This window comes from Meles meles, chromosome 7 (assembly GCF_922984935.1).
Source record: "Meles meles chromosome 7, mMelMel3.1 paternal haplotype, whole genome shotgun sequence".
NCBI classification, from domain to species: Eukaryota; Metazoa; Chordata; class Mammalia; order Carnivora; family Mustelidae; genus Meles; species Meles meles.
Window position 1 is genome coordinate 50,238,191 of NC_060072.1, and position 8,039 is coordinate 50,246,229.

Below are 8,039 nucleotides of genomic sequence, written 5' to 3' on the forward strand. Positions count from 1 at the left end.
CAGCCCACTCTTGGTTTTGGCTCAGGTCATGATCTCAGGGTTCTGGGATCTAGCCCTGTGCCAGGCTTCAGGCTAATTGGGAGTCTGGATTCTCTCTCTCCTTCTCCCAGCTCAGTCCTTCTCTCTCTCTCTCTCTTTCTCAAATAACTAATAAATAAATAAATCTTTATTTCTTCCCTGAGGTTAAAATTTTGCCTTCCTTTGAAGACAACACTTTAGCAAACTTCTCTAATGGGGCTCATGCCTTCTTTCATTTCTCCAGACTCATAGAGGCTGATATCAAGCCTGCAGACTTCTTCACACACCCCTTGGACACTTCTAGACCAGCACTACCTGTAGAACTATAACACTAGCCTTCGTATGTAATTTTAAATGTTCTGTTGGCCACATTAAAAAAAGTAAAAAGAAATAGGTGAAATTAATTTTAATCATACATTTTATTTAGTCTAATACATCTAAAAGTTACCATTTTAACATGTAGCTGACTAAACATCTTTCCCCTGGAGAGAGAGTAAGCAGGCGTGTCTGACAGAGAGGCGCTAGCACACATGGGTAAGGGAGGGGGAGGGGGCAGAGGGACAGGGAGAGAGAGAATCCCAAGCAGGCTCCATGCCCGTGCAGAGCTTGATGTGGGGCTCGATCCAAGGACCCTGAAGTCACAACCTGAGCTGAAACCAGGAGTTGGATGTTTAAGTCACGGAGCTATGCAGGCTGCCCCCAACATAAACATTTTTAATGATATGTTACTTTTCTTGTTCACAAGAAGTCTTTCAAGTCTGGCATTCATTTTACACTTTTACAGCACCTCTCAATTCAGACAAGCCACATTTCAAGAGCTTACTAGCTTCTTGTGTCTAGTGGCTACTGTATTATGCAGTTTAAACTATTGTTCCCTTGAAATTTCTCAACATTTCAGAGCCTTTGTTTTATACCATCTGTTTCCCATAACCTTTTCTGGGACCGAGAAGATAATTTCTTACTTTTCAGAGTTGTAGTAGCATCAGTTGCTGTATCATTTCCCCATTTCTTTCCCTATTGTCACCTTTGCAGATTCTAATATCTATGATCTTACTCTCTCTTTCGGTGTCTTATGTCACTTCCACTTCACTCGTCATCATTTCCCTTCTTTGATCCTTATCATCCCTCAAATCTCTTAACCTCCAAAGCTCCTCTCTCTGGCCACAGTTCCTAGCATTCTGTTATAACCTATCACCATGCTCCTAGTCATTCTAAACTGGGGGGAAGTAATTTCAGTTATTTCAGGTATGAGCATATGGCTTACGTAATTAAACTGCTGTGCCTACCTGATCTCAATAAAGCTGATGCTTGATTCATTTGTGAAATATTTATTAATATTCACTTGCAAGTCATTTGTTTGTCACGCACTTTTCTAGATGTTCAGTATAAAGCTGTGGACAAACAGTAGAGGTCCTTGCCCTCATGGAGCTTCCATTCTACTGAAGAAATAGATGAAAAATAGGCTTTGTCCTCTCTTTGCCACATCTGCTACAAAAATGAAAACCATTCTCAGCAATCAGATGATTGACATTCCCCCAAATGTCGACATCACTCAGAAGGGGCGCACCATTACCGTGAAGGTCCCCAGAGGAACTCTGCAGATGGACTTCTGTCATATCAATGTAGAACTCAGTCTCATTGGAAAGAAAGAGAAGAGGCTCCGAGGTGATAAATGGGGGGAAACAGAAAAGAACTGGCTACTGTTTGCACTGTCTTACAGTCACGTATAGAACACCATCAAGGGTGTTACACTGCGCATCTCTTACAAGATGACGTCTGCGTGTGCGCACTTCCCCAGCAGCGTTGTTATTCAGAATGGTTCTCTTGTTGAGGTCTGAAATTTCTTGGGAGAAAAATACAAAAATACGTCCGCAGGGTTTGGATGAGGCCAGATGTTGCTTGTTCAGTATCTCAAGCCCAGAAAGATAAGTTAATTCTTGAAGGAAATCTGTCAAACTCAGCTGCTTTGATTCAGCAAGCCACAACAGTTAAAAACAAGGGTATCAGAAAATTTGGGGATGGTATCTGTGTTACTGAAAAAGGAACAATTCAACAGGCTGACGAGTAAGATCTATGTTGTCCAGCTACAGAAACAGCAAGATGCTGGATGATTTTTCAGATTTATTTGTGATGTTTTATTTTTTTTAATGATTTTATTTATTTATTTGACAGACCAAGATCACAAGTAGGCAGAGAGGCAGGCAGAGAGAGAGAAAGGAGGAAGCAGGTTCCCTGCTGAGCAGAGAGCCCAATGTGGGGCTCAATCCCAGGACTCTGGGATCATGACCTGAGCCGAAGGCAGAGGCTTTAACCCACTGAGCCACCCAGGTGCCCCTATTTGTGATGTTTTAAAGATGCAACAAAAGCTGGAGTGATTTGAGAAGGAAAAAAAAAAAGCCATTGTCATATATAATATGTTAGCTAATGATGTCATGCAGTAAGATAAAGCAGAGAAGGGAGTGGCTGAATGTCGATGGGTGTTGAAATTACAGATTGCGAGGCCAGTGAGGGTGAGCAGAAACACGACATCTGTGCAGGAAAATGTTGGAGAAAGTTAGCAGTAAGACATGCAGGTATCTGGGAGTGGGGTGTTCGGGTAGAGAGAACAGCAAATACAAAGGCCTTAAACCCATCTGTGAGCCATTGCTGCTAAGAGGAGCCTACAGATGAAGATCATTCAGAGGAAAAAGTGATCATTGGCTTCTGCAGATTGAGGCCTACTGGGAGCAGCATAGAGATGGGAAATGGCGGAAGCTACTGAGTCCAACCTCTCTCATTTACTGACGGGAGCATTGACACTCAGATCAGTTCTGTGGCTTACTCAAGATCACGGGGCTGTTAAATAGTAAGTCTGATTCTGGACCCAGGTCCCCTGAACACCAGGCCTGGCATTTGGTCATTCCTGCTGAATCACATGGCAGTCATGTGGTCTCCATAGTAGAACAGTTTGATATTGCAATACATTCATGATGCTGACCATCCCAAGTTGATTCCCCAGCTTAAGGGCCAAATTCCCCACACGGCTGCCCTTGCTTCAGAGGCCAGCTACAAACTTGGGGGTCCCCAGGCCACTGGCACTTCTGTCCAACTGGCGACAATTCAGGGTATCTTCAATCACCTCAGATTCGATAATTCACTAGAACAGCCCACAGAAAACAGGAAGGCATTATGCCTACAGTTACATTTTTGTTATAAAGGATACAAATCAGAACTAGCCAAATGAAAATACATACAGGGCAAGGTCTGGAAGGGTCTTGGACTCAGAACTTTCATGTGCTCTTCCTTTGGAATCAGGACCCATTGCCCTCCAGACACATCAATGTGGTCAGGAAGCTCCTCAGAGCCTTGACTCCAAGTCCCAACCCTCTCATCACTTGGTTGGTCTTTCTAGCACCCCCAGCCCCTCTCCTGCAGTGGGCCTGGGGCCCACCAGAGCTGCTTCATTAACATAAACTCTGGTGAGGTCTGAGGACCTACTGTGAATAACAATTCCTGTCTCTCAATTCCGAATTTAGAAACTCAGCAGCAGGAACCTGGGACAGAGACCAGACACATTCTTTATAATACAACAGACAGAAATACAAAAATAATTTGGCCTCTGAATCTTAACCACGCTGTAGCTGGCTCAGAGATAAGAAAGAAGCAGTAACTGAGGGGAAACATCCTGACTCTGAGGGGGATATCCACAATCAAAGCTGAAGTTCATCTCTTTGTTAGAGGGGCATAGAGTCATGGTAAATGAAAATGTGTTTAGCTCATCTCTTTCGTCTGGGCCTCCTCTGGAGAACAGGGCATTGTAGATGGATTTAAATTGCTCAGGATAAAGTTGATGTCACCCACTCCTTGGCTTGAGGGTGTTGGCAATTCCCCTTTCATTACCTCATAGGTGAAGGAAGTCTTTGCTAATGAAGTTCTTTCTGGTGTCTCCTGGGCAGAGGGTGAATCTCATAACAAATATTTGTTCAGTTGCTTACTGTGTTTCCTCTATCAACTTCCATGATCCCCGTAGGATTTTTCAAGTTTAAACAAGCGTTCAACTAGTGTTTAATATCTAGTTAGAACAAAAAGCTACATAAACAGGCGGCTTATATTGAAAAAGAAGAAAAACATTATAAATTTTACTCACTGAAAGCTACTGAACTGTTTTCCCTGCTCTTCTTCTACACCGTCAGTAAAACTTTATTGCAAAAATTATAAAAAGAAGAAGAAAAACATTAGATGGAGTGAAGAAACATTCCTTGGTGTAGGGGGAACTTGGTAATTTGTCACTTGCTATTTTTAGTATAAAAAATGTATCGAAGGTTCACTCCGTGGACAGGGTTTTTTTGTTTTGTTTTGGTTTTGTTTTTGTTTTTGTTTTGGTATCTGTCATGTGCAGGGCACCGTGTGAGACACCGGTTCCCAGACATGACAAGAACCCTGTTGCCCTTTTCAAGTCTTCTGCCAGATGATTATGATACGATGTACATTGAGTGAGTGGAGTTCTTTCTTCTGTATCGTGCAAGTAGAGAAGAGGAGAACTGAAAGGCCTCCAGGGAGCAGACATGCAAAGGTCAGAGAAAGTTTCCTAGAGGAGGTAGTGCCTGAACTAAGTATGAAAGGGTGAGTAAGTGCTCTGCCTGCCGGAGCGTGGCCGATGCTAGGTGAGCAAAGGCCTGGAGGGGAGATGGAACTGCAGTGGAGACTCAGAAACAATGCTGTGAACTCAAGACTGAGCTGTGAGAAATGACCTGGAAAGGTGACAAGTGATCACATTGTATGCCGCAGTAAGTAGATCTTGGACATCTTTTAGAAGATGAGCCCAAGGGCAAGAAAGCGCCATTCCGAAGAAGGTGCTGGTGCTGTTCCGTGAGAAGGGAAGCTCAACGAGGACGTGTTCGTTCACTTTGGGACAAGGAGTAATGCCGCTGGAGGTCGGGTGGTGGGGTCAGGAATGGAGAAAGAAGATGACTCTTGAAGGCAAGAAGAAGGTCTGCAAAGGAGTAAAGGGCCATAAGGAGAAATAACAAGCCCAAGGAATATGATGGGAATCTGCTAAGATTTAGTCCTGGGCTATCGTTGAATACTGTGCCTAATAGAGATTGCTCAGTGACATGTATAGACCCCTGACACTATTCAAATACTTCCAGAATTAAGAAGGAAAGTGGAGTTCACTTTGATGAATAAACATTTCCCCAATGATATATCCATCCATGGAAATGTGAGATTTGAGAGGTCAGAGATGTCACTTTCTTCATTTCATTTCATTATGGCGTCCTCAGACCCTAGGACGGTGGCTGGTACATAGGAGGGCCCCAATTAATTTTTGTTGAATGCACCAAATATGCAGAAACTAAGATGTATACCCTGATGAAACTGCATGGAGGAAGAAGTGAATAACAGATATTATGTGTTTAATATGATAAGTGAATTTTAAAATCAACAAAATGCTAAGCCGAGCTGAGCTATCCTACGACTACAGTTATGTTGGGGGAAAATGTCAGCAGTCATTTCCATAGAACATAAGACAGAATTTATTTTTAGTTTAATTACACATAGTGATCTCATCTTTTATTGTAGATTTCTCTGGGGAATTAACATGTTGATGATCCCGAACCCTTGTGAAGCTCCTCTGGGAAGAGCTACTATCTCGGTCATGCCTTTATATTGGAAAAGTGGTACCCGCCTCCGTTTGTATTGGCTATTTAAGACAAAGGTTAGGTCAGATCACCGAAAGCTAATTTGCTTTGGAAACTTATGTTCAGCCAACAAGTCCAGTATCCAGAAGGAAAATTGGACAAAGGCTAAAAGATCCCACACGTAGGGAAGATTATTAATAAAAATGAAAGTTGCTGCCTATAGGAATAATAATCACCCCTCGCTAGGCTCACTGCCCCTAAACCATGCAGATAATCTATGAGCCTTTCTCTCTGAGTTTAGCCCCGTGAGCTAATGTCTTGGATGTTGTGTCTTTAGTATGTGTAATCTTTATTCTTCTGCTCAGTTGACTAAGAGATTCAATTCAGTGTCCAGCTAAGGGACCTATTTGCTTAAGGCTCAGAACCGGTATATAAGGGTCCTCAATACGTACTTGTTTGAGTGACTTCCTCCCCCACTTTTTTTTTTTTTTAAAGAATCTTTTTTTTTTTTTTTTTTTAAGATTTATTTTTTTGACAGATAGAGATTACAAGTAGGCAGAGAGGCAGGCAGAGATAGAGAGAGGAGTAAGCAGGCTCCCAGCCAAGCAGAGAGCCCGATGCGGGGCTCGATCCCAGGACCCTGGGATCATGACCTGAGCCAAAGGCAGAGGCTTTAACCCGCTGAGCCACCCAGGCGCCCCCCACTTTTTTTTTTTTTAAGGATTTTATTTATTTATTTGAACAGAGAGAGAGAGATCATAACTAGGCAGAGAGAGAGGGGGAAGCGGGCTCTCTGCTCAGCAGGGAGCCCGATGCGGGACTCAATCCAGGACCCTGAGATCATGACCTGAGCAGAAGGCAGAGGCTTAACCTACTGAGCCTCCCAGGTGCCCCCCCCTTCCTTTTAAGGGTGGGAGGGAAGGAGAGAGAGATGGGAGGTGGAGAGGGAGAGAGAAAATGTTAAGCAGGCTCCATGCCCAGAGCAGAGCCTGATGTGGGGCTTGATCTCATAGCCCTGAGATCATGACCTGAGACAAAATCAAGAATCAGATGCGTAACGGACTGAGCCATGCAAGTGGCTCTGAGTGAATCTCTTTAAAAGTTGAAGTATTTAAGCAGTTGCTGGATGATTCTGATGATTCATTTCCAGGGTAGGAATTAATTCTTAGAGTGGGGGAGTTTCCAATTTGGTCTCTTTCTCAAATGACTAGTGAAGTAAAAACAATTAAGATGGTTAGACTGATGGGGTGTATGTCTGCTGGTTTTGCTTTCGTTGCTCCTGGATGGATAGAATCCTTGTGAGGCTCTCTTTGCGGTTGTAGATTTTAACTGAGGTATATAATACTCCTCAGTCTTGGCTTCCACTGCCTTTACCAAATTTGCCTGTGGCTAAGAGCCTTTATGTTTTCACTTAGTCTTGCTGGGTTATGGTTGAGAAGAATAGCTTTTTGATATTTTCAGAGTGTAAGATATGAAAGGAAATATTAAATGACCTTTCCTTATCTATAAAAATACATATATTTTCTTTTCCAGTAATCTTCATAGTCAATGGATGTAATAATGTCTAGGTTGCAAACTATACAAATTCACTGTTTTATTTAGTTATAAGCAGCCTTCAGAATTTGGTTTATAACCGATAGTTGATATTGGGGTCATGTAACAATTTAACAAAATATTAAAAAGCATCTGAAAATTCCATGATGATTTAGCAGATTTAAGGAAGAAATTTTGGGAGGCAGTGATAGAAAACTCATGGAGCCTTTCGTCACTGGTATTTTATCTAATATTCTCTGATTTCTCATTTCTGGGATTGAATTCTCCCCCTCATTCCTCTGTACCCTTTCATTTTAAAAAGGATGTGCATAATGGTTATGCTCATTATTTTCAAAACCTGAGATAGTCTTCCTAAATTCAAAAAAGGAAATTATGACAATTACTTTTACTTACAGATTTAAATAGTGCTTGGAGATTTTAACATCTCTCCTAAAATCTTAAAATCGATGACTACTTCCTATTACTCCCCTGGATTTCACTGTCAGTCTTCCTCTACAATAAGCCCTGGTTTTCGTCATCAGTCTACTCATTGCCTAATCACCTGCCAGAGTGAGATTCTTTGTTATCCTTCTGAAAATTTCAAGGACATCAGGAACCTCCTAATTGTGCAATATTCATTCTTTTTTCTTGATGGAATCATTGACATTGATGGTCACCCCTCTGCAGTATTTCAACGTTCCCTTCGCCTCAAATCACCTCTGCAACATGACATATTGTTTAGCACTTGTACTGCTTCTTCTTTCTCTCTCTTTCTCCGGTCCTTCAATTTAGCAGTATTTAAGGGTTCCTGACCCCTTGCTTTTTCCTTTGTTCCCTTTCCTGTTAAGGGACTTTAATTCTGTTCCCTCT

At 42.2% G+C, this 8,039-nt stretch overlaps 1 pseudogene; it reads left to right on the forward strand.

Moving 5' to 3' along the window:
- The first annotated feature begins 1,514 nt into the window (after positions 1-1,514).
- Positions 1,515-2,086, forward strand: LOC123947322 (annotated as a pseudogene).
- The last annotated feature ends 5,953 nt before the right edge of the window (positions 2,087-8,039 follow it).